Genomic DNA, 16,528 nt, shown 5'->3' with positions numbered 1-16,528 from the left:
GGATTAGTTTTGACAAAATATAGGTTGAAATTGACTTGACGTCGATTTGATTTGAAAGGTAGAAATTGACCGATATTATTGGCTCACAAGGTTTTGACAGAGAACCTGACATGAGTATTGAGTTGAGACTGATGTTGACATTGGAAATGCAATATGCATGGATGATACAACAATTTCATTAAATGCATGGGCACGTAATATGCATGATTATGCATGTATGAATGCTCGTAATGCATGACTGTTGGCGATTTGTAGACATAGTTTCGCAGAGACAGACAGGACATTGGAGTATTGGGCACGTAGTGGCTCGTGCTATATTATACTTTCCTGGAAATCCTCTTTGGAGATGACGTCGTTGGGAGACGTGTCGGAACCCTGGCTGAGGGCAGGTAGCTACGCAACTTGCTGGGGATAGAATCTTGGGAGACTCTACTGGGAATAATGTCGGATGTATCGTGGACGTCGCATCTGTGGTCAATGCTTTTTGCATGTTATTTTCTCAATTTTCATTCATTCATTTTTTGTATCCCATTTTTGCCTGGATCGCCCTTTCGGGTTTTCGATCCACCGGGGAAATAAATTCTTTTTTAATGCCCCATTTTTGCCTGAACTGCCCTTTCGGGTTGTCAATCCAGCGGGGTGCTCATTTTTGCCTAAGCCGCCCTTCCGGGTTTTCAACTTAGCGAGCCTATTCATTTTCATGCATTTTTATTCTGTTTTTTCATTCTTGCCATTGACCATAGACTATCCTGGAGGAGAACCTGCTTGTAACATATATTGAAATAGACACCAACACACACTCGCTCATGCATGTTCATTTGAATGTACCCTGTTGCTCAGGTTTGCTTTTCAAAAAAAACTTTTTCAATTTTCAAGATGTTTGTTTCGAGCATTATCATTATCATAATAGAAAGAAAATGTTTTGTATATAGCTTTGAAAGTAGAAGAAAAATAGAGTTTCAAACAAAAGCACAAGCTCAAATCGATGTATAAGAGTGGTGGTCAGCCGAAGGCGTGACTCCACGGATTTACAAAGCTTGGAAAATGGTAATTTTTATTGGTTGGTGGTACATTGAACACAGTAATCATTACATTTCCTAGAAACTTTGAATTCGCAAGTATAGGAGCTTTTGATGAAGATAGTCATTAACAGCTGCAGATGCCCCAAGGGGGACGGTGGTTGGCCAGATATAGTTACTTGCCTTTCGTTTCAATCTCATTTTTGCATGAACCGCCCTTCCGGGTTTTCGGTTCATCGAGACGCTCATTCTTGCCTGAGTTGCGTGCACTCTCAGCGAGCTTTTTCATATATATTTTTTTGTCCCTTATTTTTGCCTGGACCGCCCTTTCGGGTTTTCGATCCACCGGGAAGCGCATTTTTGCCTAGGCCGCCCTTTCGAGTTTTCGACCTACCACGCTGTTCTTTTCATATTTCTAGGCAAAGTATTTCTTGACTATATCGGCATTCACTGGATTTGGAAGTTCTACACCATCCATGTGTGTAAGGATCAAAGCACCACCGGAGAAGGCCTTCTTGACAACATAAGGACCTTCATAGTTAGGCGTCCACTTGCCCCTTGGGTCGGGTTGTTGGCTTACCCTCCTTTTCAATACAAGTTCCCCTACCTTGAATTCTCGAGGATGGACTTTCTTGTCAAAAGCAGTCTTCATTCTTGCTTGATATGACTGTCCACGAGCCATGTCATCCATACGTTTTTCCTCAATCAAATTCAACTGATCATACCGGCTTTGGCACCATTCAGCCTCAGATAACTTTGCTTCCATGATCACACGGAGAGATGGGATCTCCACTTCCAAAGGAAGAACTGCTTCCATACCATATACAAGAGAGAAAGGGGTTGCCCCGGTTGAACTGCGCACGGTAGTACGGTAGCCATGCAGAGCATAGGGTAACATCTCATGCCAGTCCTTGTAAGTGGTTACCATCTTCTGGACAATTCTCTTGATATTCTTGTTGGCGGCCTCAACTGCACCATTCATCTGAGGTCTATAGGGAGAAGAGTTATGATGCTCAATTTTGAATTCTTCACAAAGAGCTTGCACCACATTGTTGTTCAGGTTGGTACCATTGTCGGTAATAATCTTGCTGGGAACACCATATCGACATATGATGTTGTTCTTGATGAACTTAGCTACCACTTGCTTGGTCACATTGGTATAAGATGCTGCTTCAACCCACTTGGTGAAGTAGTCAATTGCCACTAAGATGAAACGATGACCATTTGAAGCCTTCGGTTCAATTCTTCCAATCATGTCGATGCCCCACATTGAAAACGGCCATGGGGATGAAATAATGTTGAGAGCGTGCGGAGGCACATGAATCTTATCAGCATAGATTTGACATTTGTGGCACTTTCTGGCGTGCTGGTAGCAATCATGCTCCATGGCCATCCAGTAGTAACCTGCCCGTAACAACTTCCTCGACATAGTATGCCCTGTAGCATGGGTCCCGAAGATACCGTCATGTACATCATGCATTAACTGCTCCGCTTCATGTTCATCAACACATCTTAACAATACCATGTCATAGTTTCTCTTGTACAGAATATCCCCATCTAACAGGAATCTACTGGCCAATCTTCTCAGGGTCTTCTTGTCTTGTTTGGAAGCACCAGGCGGATACTCACGGCTTAGCAAGAACTGTTTGATGTCGTAGTACCAGGGTTTATAGTCAACCACATTTTCGCCAGCCTGATCGATCACATCCCCAATAGCAAACACATGTGAAGGTCTTTCAAGGCGTTGCACTTTGATTAATGGCACATCATTCCAATGGTTTACTCGAAACATGGAGGATAGAGTAGCAAGAGCATCAGCCATTTGGTTCTCATCACGAGGAATATGGTGCAACTCAACCTTTGTAAAATATGTCAGCAAACGTCTCGCATAATCACGATAAGGAATCAACTTAGCATGGTGGGTCTCCCATTCACCCTTTATCTGGTTGATGACGAGCGCGGAATCTCCATAGATGTCGAGGTGTTTGATTCTCATGTCAATTGCTTCCTCGATCCCAAAGATACATGCTTCATACTCAGCCATATTGTTGGTACATTCGAACAAAATTCTGGCGGTAAAAGGAATGTGATGCCCCTGCGGGGATACAATGACTGCCCCAATTCCTTTACCATAAGCATTGACAGCACCATCAAAGACTAAACCCCACTTGCTATTGGGATCTGGACCTTCATCAATCAACGGTTCTTCGCAGTCTTTTGATTTTAAATACATGATCTCTTCATCGGGGAAATCGAACTCAATTGGTTGGTAATCATCAAGAGGTTGGTAAGCAAGATGATCGGCGAGAATGCTACCTTTGATTGCCTTTTGAGTTTTGAACACAATATCATATTCAGACAAAAGCATCTGCCAGCGTGCAATCTTCCCAGTAACAGCAGCTTTCTCAAAGATATACTTTATCGGATCCATTCTGGATATCAACCAAGTTGTATGATTCACCAAATAATGACGCAGGCGTTTAGCGGCCCAGGCCAAAGCACAACAAGTCTTCTCAAGCATTGTATACCGAGTTTCACAATCGGTAAACTTCTTGCTTAGGTAGTAGATAGCATGTTCTTTCTTTCCAGTCTCATCTTGTTGACCAAGTACGCATCCCATGGATTCATCAAATACTGCCAAATACATAATCAAAGGCCTTCCTTCCACGGGTGGGACAAGGATAGGGGGTTCCAGCAGGTAATTCTTGATGCTATCAAAAGCTTCTTGGCATTCATCATTCCATACAATAGGCTGATTCTTTCTGAGTAGCTTGAAGATCGGCCCGCAGGTTGCGGTCATGTGAGATATGAATCGGGAGATGTAATTCAAACGCCCGAGGAAACCTCTGACTTGCTTCTCGGTCTGTGGTGCTGGCATTTCTCGGATGGCCCGGACTTTATCAGGATCGACTTCAATGCCCTTTTGGCTGACAATGAAGCCTAATAACTTCCCGGATCTGACGCCGAATGTACATTTGTTGGGATTCAATCGAAGCTTGTATTTTCTCAACCTTTCAAACATCTTCGTCAAATATTCAACATGTTGCTCCTCATCTGTTGACTTTACAATCATATCATCCACATATACTTCGACTTCTTTGTGAATCATGTCATGAAACAGAGTAGTCATTCCTCTTTGGTAGGTAGCACCAGCATTTATTAGGCCGAACGGCATCACTTTGTAGCAGAAAGTACCCCATGGAGTGATAAAAGACGTCTTTTCTCTATCTTCAGGAGACATTTTGATCTGATTGTAACCGGAGAAACCATCCATGAAGGAGAACACCTTAGACTGAGCAGTATTATCAACAAGCACATCAATATGAGGTAATGGAAAGTTGTCTTTTGGACTGGCTTTGTTCAGGTCTCTGAAGTCAACACACATCCGGACTTTACCATCCTTCTTTGGCACAGGTACAATATTGGCAACCCATTCAGGGTACTCAACTGTCATGAGGAAACCTGCATCAATCTGTTTTTGAACCTCGCTCTTAATCTTGAATCTGGATGAGTCCTTCTCAATTTCTGCCTGACGGGAGGACATTCAGGCTTGGTGGGGATCCGATGCTCCACAATCATAGGATCTAGACCTGGCATATCTTCATATGACCATGCAAAAATATCCGGATATTCCCGGAGGAGTTGGATGATCTTCTTTTTAACCCCTTCCTCTAGAGCAGCACCGATCTTGATTTCTCGCTTGTTCTCATCGGTACCTATGTTGATAAGCTCAATCTCTTCCTGGTGAGGCTGAATGGCTTTCTTTTCTTGCTCAAGTAACCGAGTGATCTCATATGGTATGTCATCACCTTCCTCATCTTCGGCCTCATACACTGGGAACTCAAAATTCGGAGGGAATGCAGGGTTACTGTGCCCAACGGGTTCATTATAGTTCAATCTGCGTAAAATGATTGGATGATTTTAGAAAGAGGTTTTTTTTTTTTTTTTTTTATGCAGATTTTTCAAAATTAATAAGAAAATACAGATATTTTGGTTTTTTCTGGCATTACCATTATTTCCAAGGGAAAAAGCACTAAAAAAGCAGTCGTGGAAGAAACGACAAAATTTTTATTAATCAACGGCAATGCCGAAACAAACATGCCCTTACAGAAAATATCACTCTCGCTTTGGGCAGAGCGAGATGATTGTTATTTTGAAAAACAAGATACTCAAGCAACAAGGTATATTACTCAGAAACATGCATGATTGAGGGAATGTCAATGGCATCCCAATCTCTCGCAATGCCTCCTGGTGTAACAAATACAGGCCTCGGGCCAAATCCAGTTGTTTCTTCTGTGATTGCGTTGACAAACCCAGCACTACAGAATGCCCCGGTGGAAACTCCTGAAGTTGGGGAGAAGCCAAGACCTTCCTTATGCTTGTTCTCAAGAAGCTGTATTAACCTGCCCCAGCCGGCAGCTTGACCCTCTTGGACGGCTCTCTGTGCATCCTTCAAAGAAGTCATTGCAGTTCCATCCCTCTTGGGCTCCGTACCTTCGACAGTTAATCCTTGAAAAGCGGTCCCCTCTGCAGACCCTGCTTCTATGCAAGAGAAAGATGATAGCTGGCTAACCAGGTATGCTTCCTCTCCACGAATGGTAACAAGCTTTCCACTTTTTGCAAATTTCAACTTTTGGTGCAAAGTAGAGGTCACTGTTCCCGCGTCGTGTATCCATGGTCTCCCCAAGAGACAGTTGTAAGAGGAATTAATATCCATGACCTGAAAGGTGATTAGAAAGGTTTCGGGGCCGATAGTTATTGGCAAGTCTATCTCCCCGAGAACGCTCTTGCGGGTTCCATCAAAGGCTTTGACCAGAAAAGTGCTCTTCCTCAAAGGAGTTCCCCGGTAACTCAGCTGATCCAGCGTTGACTTGGGCATCACGTTCAAAGATGAGCCAGTGTCTACTAACACATTTGAGATCATGTCGGACTTGCAATTTACGGAGATATGCAAGGCCAGATTATGATGCTTTCCTGCTTCGGGCAATTCATCTTCACTAAACCACAGATTGCTGCAGGCGGTAATGTTCCCCACTATGCTACCAAAGTGATCCACAGTTACTTCATGATCCACATAAGCCTGCTCCAATACTTTCAAAAGGGTATCTCTGTGGGCAGCGGAACTCAGGAGTAGAGACAAAATGGATATCTTCGACGGAGTTTGCAACAGCTGATCCACAATCTTATAATCACTTCTTTTGATCAACCTCAAAATCTCGTCTAGATTAGAATCCTCTATAGACCGGCCTGGTTGGCTTGTCAATGGGTGGCACGGTAGGCGTAGCTGCCTTCTTTTGAAACAATGGTGGACGGACTCTTCCGCTTCTTAGGGCTGCTGAAGTTCCTTCGGCAGTATTGTTCACCACAGCCAAGGACACCAGAGGCACTTCTACTCCGTTTTCAATTATGGTAGCATTGTATTTGTACGGGATAGCCCTATCTGAAGCATACGGTACCGGTCTGGGCAACCTTATCACCAAAGGCTCAGCATTCTTCTTCAAAGGTATACTCTTGACAGGCGGATCGTGAAAAACTGGCACAATCACGCAGACGTCACTAACAGTCAAAAAATTTTCATTCATCAAGCTTTGGATGTCATCTTGAACAGTATAGCAACCTAAAGGATTACGAAGGCATCCTAGGCACTTGGCATGATCATGGCTGAACAGAGAAGCTTTGCACAACTTGATGTGTAGAGGCACCAGAGGAGTTGCGACGTTACGGACATCAAGTCTAGGAGCTTCCTCACATACTTCGATCATATTCACAGCGGCATGATTTGGAAGAGGATTGTCGAGGACATGTGGGACATTATTCTCAAAAGTCAGCTTTCCTTGATCAATGAGCTTCTTCACGATATACTTCAAAGCGTAGCACCCCTCGACATCATGACCCAGGGCGCCTTGATGAAAATCACATTTGAGATCGGACCTGAACCTTGGAGGCAACGGATCAGGTGGGGGCTTGCCCTGTCTGGTTGTACAATGCCCTCTATGGAGTAAGGTCGGAAGCAACTCAGCATATAACATCGGTATCGGAGGGAAAGTAGGTCTAGCTTGCTGATTTTGTTGTTGTTGTTGAACTGGCAACTGTTGTTTCATCTGTTGAGCGATTGCATTAACGGGTACTTGAGGTTGACCCGGTGGCAGAGGGATGATAAAATGGTGGAAAGAAAGGATGCTGAGAATACGGCACATATGGGTATGACGGAGGCATTTGAGCTGCATTGATAGGAGCAACAGTAGCCATGGATTGACCGGCTCCAGCTGACACCATCCCTACTTCCGTTTCTTTCTTCTTGTGGTGTCCATTACCATACCTCTTCGATGCATTCACAGAGGATTCAGCTTTCTCGAGCACAATGATTCCATCCCTGACGGCTTCCTCCAGACGGGTTCCCATGGTGACCATCTCCGAAAAGTTATTCGGGGCAGCAATGATCATTCTCTCAACATAATCCTTCTTCAAGGTCTTTAAGAATGTCTGGGTCATTTCTTCTTCATCCAGAGCGGGAGTAATGCGGGCAGCTGCCCCCCTCCATCTTTGTGCGTATTCACGGAAGCTTTCCTCCTTCTTCTGGGAGAGAGATCTGAGGAATTCCCTGTTCGGCTTCAATCGGGTGTTAAACCCGTAGTGGCTCTTGAAAGCAGCGGCTAATTCATCGAAGGTATGGATATCATTTTTGCTCAAACTAGTATACCACTCTGCGGCATCTTCCATCAAACTATCCTGAAAGCAGTGGATCATAAGGGAATCATTGTCTTTGTAATTGCCCATCTTTCGGACGTATTTGATGATGTGGTTTTGGGGACAAGTTAGCCCGTTGTACCGGTCGAAATCCGGGATTTTGAACTTCTTAGGGACATCCACCTTTGACACCAAGCAGAGATCTTGAGTTTTGAAAGAGTCCGCATTCCCTCGATTGGCTTTGATCTCATGACGGAGTTCTTTAGCAAGTTCCTCCATCATCTCTTCCATGGTTTTGGTCACGGGGATGCTTCCGTGCTGTGTGTTGATGTTAATACCTTGAGGCAGGGTATGCACAAGAGGCTCGGTGACAGCTGCTGTTGTTTGTGGCAAAGTAGCATTGATGGAGGCAGCATTTGTTGCAGGGATCAGAACATTGTTAGCAGTGCCCGAAGTGCCTGTTGCAGTACTGGGAGTGAAGAACGGTGGAAGCCCATACGGAAACCCAGCTGGCATAGCAAAGCGAGCGTCTGCAGATGCGGTTGGGAGCACGCTTGTAGTCACCGGTACAGCTGTGGCTATAGGGATAGCCGTAGCTGATTGTTCTTGAGCGGCTAGCAGAGCAGTCATGACATCATTAGCTTTAGCCAATTCCTCCCTTAGAGTGGCTAACTCGGTACGGAGCTGAGCGTTCTCTTCTTCCATAGCCTTTTTCCTTCTTCTATATTCTCTGGTTCGATCGATTCTGTCAGGTTCGTAGACCTTCTGAGCACGAGCCACTTTTCAAACTGTGGCAGAGGAACCAGGAGGTAGTGAGCACTTGGAAGCCTTTGTGACCAATGCATGATGCATATGATGCATGATATGCAAATGCAAATGCAAAAGACTTCTTTTTTCATCGAAGGATTTTTAAACAAATTAGAAATCTTGCAAATAATCAAAACTACATAGTATTTTCAAAAGGAAGACTTTGAAATTTCAGCAAGATAAACAAATGAAGCCCTCAAGCATAGGAAGTAGTCGGAGAATCATCGGACTCGGAATCTGAATCACAGTATCTGGCAAAGAAGTCTCGTCGTCCTCTGGCTCTCTTGGAATCCCTCATAAGCAGCTCGTCTTTCTCTTCCAATTCCCTCCGGACCTTAGCTAGTTCCTTCTTCAACATCAGGTTCTCATGAGTCTTCTGCTCATCTCTACCATCCAAAGTCATGATTAGATTCTCAGCTTGATTGTACCGAGCTTTCCACACTTGCTTCTCACGACTCTCCATAGCTAGATGCTCCTGATACATATCCTGAGTCGTGGGGAGTAGAGGTAGAGGCATAGATGGAGCAGATGAAGACACGTATCTCATAGCTGGATAAGGCATACCAATCTCCTCAGCTCGATCTATCACCCACTGAGTATAGGCCTCATGAGCAACACCGGATCTCATACCTAGATGCTTCACACTCTTCCTTCGAACTTTGGACCAAGCATCCATGAAAGCTCTCCTTTGTCCGGTAGGAGCATTCGTGTAGAAGAAGAACTCTGGAGATGTAGCAAGATTGATGGGCTTTGACTTCATAGGGAAGCCAAACTGTCTCATAGCAAGCTCGGGGTTGTAGTTAATTCCTCCACGAGTACCAAGAAGAGGTACATTGAGAAAGTCCCCACAACCCATAATGATTTCCTTCACCTGAGCGGCAGGAGTGAGCCAGACGACCTCATTAGGAGTGAGGGCCATAATCCGCTGCGAGTAGGACCAGTTCTCCGAGTTGTCATGGAAGGAACTCGGAAGGTGCGAAATAAACCACCTATACAAAAGAGATATGCAGCAAAGAATATACCCACGGCCCTTGAGAGTCCTTTCATGAATGGCGTGGTAGGTATCCGCTAGCAAAGTAGGAACCGGGTTCTTGGAATGGAAGACCTCGATAGCATTTATGTCCACGAAGTTGTCGAGGTTCGGAAAGAGAATGAGCCCGTAGATAAGCAAAGCAAGAATAGCCTCGAGTGTATCCTGACAAGTAGTACTGAGATTAGCCTGCTCAAGAAGATACTTCGAAGTGAACCCCCGGATGTGAGACTTGGTAATAAGATGGTTGGAGACGTCGGAAGTCTTGAGGTAGAGATCCTTAGCAATAACCAGAGGAGTAAGAGAAGTCCCGGGACCGGTGAAAGGCGTCTTCTCGGCTATAGGTAAACCCACTAGATTGGAGTAAGCCTCGAGAGTAGGAACCAACTGGAAGTCCGGGAAAGTGAAGCAACGGAAGCTCGGATCATAAAATTGCACTAGAGTGTGCACTAGCTTCTCTTCCACATCGGTTCGGAGCAAAGTAAGCAATCCCCCATACCGGAGTCGGAAACCTGTTTGACTCTTGACCTTGAGTGCCAACTCTCTTAAACTGACCAAATCCACTTCCTTGAACTTGTAGCACTTAGTCTTCTTCATACCTGTGATTATTTACAAAAATTTCCATTTGTTTAAGCCCTTCGATGAATGCATGAAAAATGTTTATGCATGAATGCATGTATGCATGATTGTGTTGTTTAGTTACAAAGAACAAGGTGGGTTGAGATTCAAAGTAACAGGGACACGGATGGACACGGCGTCCGGTGAACTAAGGCTTTGGATAGTAGTAACCAAGGTTCTAACACAGTTCCCAAACTGCAACCTCTCTCACATATATCATGGTAGTACAGGACGACACCCGTTCCATGATTATTTGTGAGAAGGTCTAGTTTGAGTGTAGTATCGCGTGACGACTAAAGTTTGAGACAACACTTAATTTAGCCACCGCACTACGTCCTAAAAAGGCTAGGATGGGTTTGGTAACTACGGTTCATAGCTTCGTCGAACAATTGAAAGCAAAGTGCCTAAGCATGACAACACACGCCGACAATATTACTTCCAAAATGCCTCAGCTATGTGAGATTGATCGCATAACCCAATACACGAGGCAACCCTCGGATCGAATTGTCGATTATATCTCTGCCTATTCATAAGTCCACTCAGCCCGGGTATAGGACTTTTGATATTCTCACCCCACACGTCAAATGAAAAAAAATAAACAAGTATTCACATATGTAAGCAATAAAACAAAGTGTAAATATAAACTAAGGAAAACTAGGCGTGACCCGCTAAAAAAGTCCCCAGTGAAGTCGCCATTTCTGTTATCGCGATTTTCGGGTGTCAAGTCATTAATTTGGCTTGAACCTTTCAATCTTTGATATTCTCTATTTTTTCTTGGGAAGGGCAAAATTGAGAAAAAACCCTTAGATTCTAAGTTCGGGGGTCGTTTTCGCTACGGGAAGGTGTTAGGCACCCGGAGCGATTATGGTACTCCATAAGAACCGTTCTCCTAAGCTTATTTCTACGCTTTTTTATTGCCTACTTATTGAAGGAAAAGAAGTTTTATTTGAGTGAAGAATGAGGGGAGAAGATGATTGAGGTTTTTTATTTTACTTGGAAAATGATTTTTTGAAAAGGAGGAGAGAAGCCGTAAAGCATAGAAGAAAAATGTCGACTTTGATCTTTATTTTTATTTCACAAAAAGGCATTGGAGTTTTGACTCCAAAGTTTGTTTGAAAAATTTAGCCTATTTCGAAGAAGAAATTTCACTAGGCGTCGAATTCCTAAACATACACCTAAATCGATAATCATGCAACGTGTGTGCGAGTGTCGGTGCTTGTGTCGGTGTACATTATTAGAGAGTCCATAGTCCTTTACATTGTCCTAGATACATTCTATGGTCTTGCAAAAATCTTAAAAGAAATTAAAACTATCTAAAATATTACATGCCAAAGTAACATTGAAATAAAAGAGATAAACCCTAAACTATGAGGAATAGGAATGGAATTATGAAATGCTTATGAAATGTATGGCACATGAAATGAAATGGTTAGTAATCATAAAGCACAAAATAGTAGGAAATAAACAAAAAGAAATTGCATAAGAATGGCAAAAAGAAAGTAATAAAGTGGTAAAAACCTAAAAAATTTGATATGATACCTAAATGTGCTTGTGACCCATAATTCTCACATCATGGCAATTTTGAAAGAGATTTTGTTTCAAGCCATGACATGAAATTAATAGAGACACATGCAAGCAAAGTATCACACCGAATTCATAGAGAAATTTGGCACTTTATTCCTTAAGACAAACACTTATTGTTTGCAAAACAAGAAATTTACAAAATCATATCCAAAAACAGCAAAAAGGACACATGATCAGAGGCATATTCATCACAATATTGTATATCAATCATCCATGTCACATATCAAAGTGTCAAGAAAAAAAAAAAGAAAAAAAAAAAAACATAACCAAAAGAATACCAAAAATGTAAAAACACATGGGAATTAATTCATGCCATTTTACCATTTTTTTTTTTACATGCAAAACACCATAAAAATACCAAAAATGTATCAAGAAACACCTAGGATTTTTAGGAATTTTTTGTAAAAATATGTGAGCAAGAAACAGGTTCAGATAGCAAAAAGTAGGGGTACAGATAGCAAGAAAAAGGTAAAAACGTAAAAGGAACCTTAAGCCCAACCCAAAACCCAATGCAGATTGGGCCTGGATCATTCAAAGGCCTCAGAGGCGTTAGATTGATCCAGACCTAGATCTGACGGTTCAAAACAAGCAGCGCATGGTAACACAGATCAAGCACATGGAAACAAAGCATCACAGCCATTCAAACAACAAAACCCTAGATCCTACGGTCCAGGATGAAAACAAAATGAACCGGACCGGTTCAGGCGTCTATATAAGCATATGGACACCGGTCCAATTCATTTCTTTCATCTCTCTCTCTCTCTAAACTTCTCTCTTCTCTCAGACCTCTCACCTCTCTCCTCCCTTCTCCGGTGGTTGTTGGCCGGAGAAGATGAAGGTTCCACCGGAAACTTCATCTTCTCCGGTGAGAAGTTAGGGTTCCGACGAGCAAAACACCCAGAATTCAGATTTTCTTACATTTTCTTGTTCGTTTTTAAACCCTAAACACGAATCTGACATTGATTTTCACAAACAAAGCCTGAAACGACGTAGATCGGAGAATTTTCATACGGTTTTGAAATTTTTTTTTTTTTAGGGTTTTGAATGAGTACGTTCAAACTCTTAAGGATCTACATCGTTTCGTGTTTGTTACTTCTCTGGTGCTTGTTCTTGCTTGCAAAGTCTAAGTCCTTATGGATCTAGATCTTGCGCATACGGTTCAGTTCGTTTTCTGTTCTGGAAACTTTTTAGATCTGGTTTGTTCGTTTGCATGCAGGTTCAACTATGATTAACGCCATTAAAGAGAAAAAATGAGTTTACCTGAGTTTTAATGGAGATTCTGCTGAGTTTCTTCGGAAACTTCGATTTGTTCTTGATGATTTCTGGTTGCTTTCTGAACCGAAAATAAATCGGTTTACTGGCTTGGTTTCTTCATCTTCTCCGATTCTTTCTCTGTGATTACGTGCTTGAGCTTGCTTCTTGCTTCTTAGATCCACATGAGAATCCCTGTGATCAGTGCTTGAGCTTGCTTCAATGTGAGCTCACACTTGGAATTGTAGGGAAATCTCCAATCCAGTGATGAAGATTCACACGAATCTCTGAGGATTGATGTGAAATTCGTTGACTTCTGATGAATTTCTATGATTTCTGCAGAAAATTAGGGTTTGTGTTCTTCGTGTTCTTGAGAATTTTTGATCTTTTGATCCTAACAGAAAGGAGAGAGAAAGCTTGATTGTGTTTGTTGAGTTGGCGTGTGATTAATGGCTTTGTGTGGCACTGTGCACTATTTATAATCTGACATGTGTACTTGAGATCCAATGAAAAGGTGACACCTGGACTTGTATGAAAATGGCACGGCCTTGGACTTGAAATGAATTTGGACCTTTCTGCAAAAACAAAAACTTAAGGACTAAACTGCAATTAACCAAAAAGGACTGAAATGTCAAAATAAAAAAGTTCTGGACTGAAAAGCAATTTTGGACTTCTTTGAGGACCAAAATGCAAAATAAAAATAAAAATAAAATTGGAATAAAATTGGTAACCTGACAAAACGTAAAGTGAAACCTAAAATAAAATCAACAAAAGGACTAAAACGAACCAAATACTGACATGAGGTATTTCAAAATACCTCCCTGTCAAAATTTTGACAGGAAAAGACCAAAATGCCCCTAGGGACTAAACTGACCCAAATTGACTCAGATGCGATTTTGAAATGATTTTTAACAAAGAATTAACGATGATTTGTACAGACAAGTTGAAGAGACTTAGAGACAAATACAGGGACAAAAATGGGTTCCACTGCAGGAAATGACCAAAATACCCTTTTGTATGATTTTTTGAAATAAAGTGCAAGAAAAGTAACGCGACATTTCAGAGAGTTCTTAAATGACTTGTAATGTCAGAAAAGACAGAGGCAGTAAAATACATTAAAAAGAGAGTGAAGATTCAGAGTAAAATAACAGAGAATTGACAAATATTAGTGTTAAAAAAGAAATTTGAACGAGTATTTTTAGGTCCAAAATCAGGGTATAACAATGAACTAAATATTATAATTGAAATTCATAAAAGTTATATACAATTTCATCCAAAAAATATCACCGCAATAGCTCAAACACGAGACTAAAGCTCCAAATATACTATATACCAACTAGAGAGATAACCTATCCTAAACTTAGAGGATCAAAACCAGTCATATGCTTGCCACGTGCAGAATAGAAAAACAATCGCACCAGACTGCTACATATATATAAACATAGGAGACATTTACCTCAATTTAAAATTTAACGGTTCGGTCTTTTTTAGACTTGAACTCGTCAATAATTGAATCAGTACTAAATTGATCGGCTATTTCTTTTTCAATATAAAGCATCATACTGTCACCAAGAAATTCATCCTCCATCTTGTTACGCAATCTTGTCTTGATTAACTTCATTGCTGAAAATGATCTTTCTGTAGTAGTTGTAGAAACCGGAAGAGTTAAGATAAGGCGGATTAAACAATCAACCAAGTAGTGTGTATCCGCCTTCCCTGTCGTATTGAGAGCTTCACACAATTCAGACATAGTTGACAACTTATTCAAACCTGGATGACTAACAGCATCAAGATGGAAGAAATGAAGATGATATTCAAACCTGGATGGACAGGAAGTATTCTTTTATAAAATGCTTCAAGTTTTTTATGTCGGACTTTCCTCATACTCCTACAAAATGCACAATTCACACATAAATTACAAGTAACAAAATCAAACTAGAAATGGTGAATATGAACAATGACTTGAGCATGTAATTAAAAAAAAACATTATCAAAGAACACAAAATAAAGAGTAATAATCAGTACAGTACATAATCATGTATTCATGTCTTGTTCAAAATATGGAGTTCAAGGCTTCAAGCAACATAGGAACAGCACAAGTGCACAACAGAATTGAATTGAATTGTTCAAGGCATAGGAACAGGAACAGCACAACAGAATTGAATTGAATTGTTCAAGGCATAGGAACAGAACAACACAACAACATTGAATAATCATGTCTTGTTCTAAAAATAGAATTGAATTGAATTAGCAGCATAGGAACAACACAACAGCATAGGAACATAATAGAATTGAATCAAACAACATAGAAAATCAAGGATTAAGTTTCCCCCAATTTTTTATTTCTAGGGTTCAAGGCTTCAACCAAACTGAAGTGAAAAGGAATCAAATCAAAGGAATGAAATTATAACTATTAAGAGAACAAACTGAAGTGAAAGGAATCAAAATCAAAGGAATGAAACATGATAGAATGAGGGAGAAGAACAAACGTGAATTGAAAATCAAGAAAACAACAAACGGAACTGAGGTGTATGAGAGTTCAGAGGAGCACCGTGCTGGTGCTGCCTCCATATCGTCGTCGCCGTGAATCGTGATGCACTTATGTTGCCGCCGTTCGTCGCGTCGCCGAAGGTGAAGAGTGGGGAGACCGTGAGGCGTGAGAGGTGAGAAGAATCACGTTTTGATATGTGAGGATGGAGAGGAGAGGGGGTACCGCGAGAGAGGCAGACAAAAACAATTGTGGTGTGGATTCCGGGAGAGGAGACTGGAGAGGAGACCGCGCGCGAGAGATTGAGAGGTGAGAAGAAGAATCGCGTTTTCAGTATATAATTTTTTTTTTTTTAATTAGGGGGGTGTCGTGGCACCTGGGGGTCTCAATAGAGATCCGCCCCTGATTAAGATGAGTCATACCACACTGGATAACACTTGGATGACATAGAGTTGGATGACATTGGTCAATCACAATGTCACAATGCATGTGAAAAAGAGAAAAACACAAACTTTGTGACATTGTGATTGACCAATGTCACCAATATCACCCAACTCTATGTTGCCCAAGTGCTATCCATACTACACTCTAGAACTAGGTGAATCACCACATTTATATTGTACTTCTAGAATAGAAGACATTCAAAACTACTTCCCTCAAAAAAAAAAAGTTGTAATTGTTTAATAAACCAAAGGAAATAGCCCGTTACCGGCCAGCAATGATTCGTGATCTAAAATAGTTTTGTACAAATAAAAAGCTTAGTTAAAAGCTGAATTGTGTTTCTTAGAGAGTGTAAATCAAGGCTGCATATAAAAAGTAAAATAAAAAAAAACAATATTATAATTTTTTATTACATGTTCATTGAAAAAGACTAAAGTTACACAATATTATTCTATTATGGTTCCTTAAAAAGGAACTAGAGTACAATGAATTGCGTAACACAACAGTCAATTCATAAATATCAATTTTCCTTAAGATGACATGATTAAATATATAAACAAAGTATATATTTAATAAAGGAACTAGACTTCTACAACGTGACGA

This window comes from Medicago truncatula, chromosome 3, assembly GCF_003473485.1.
Source record: "Medicago truncatula cultivar Jemalong A17 chromosome 3, MtrunA17r5.0-ANR, whole genome shotgun sequence".
Classification (NCBI taxonomy): domain Eukaryota; kingdom Viridiplantae; phylum Streptophyta; class Magnoliopsida; order Fabales; family Fabaceae; genus Medicago; species Medicago truncatula.
The sequence above is the reverse complement of the archived record's forward strand: the minus strand, read 5'-3'. Positions refer to the sequence as shown.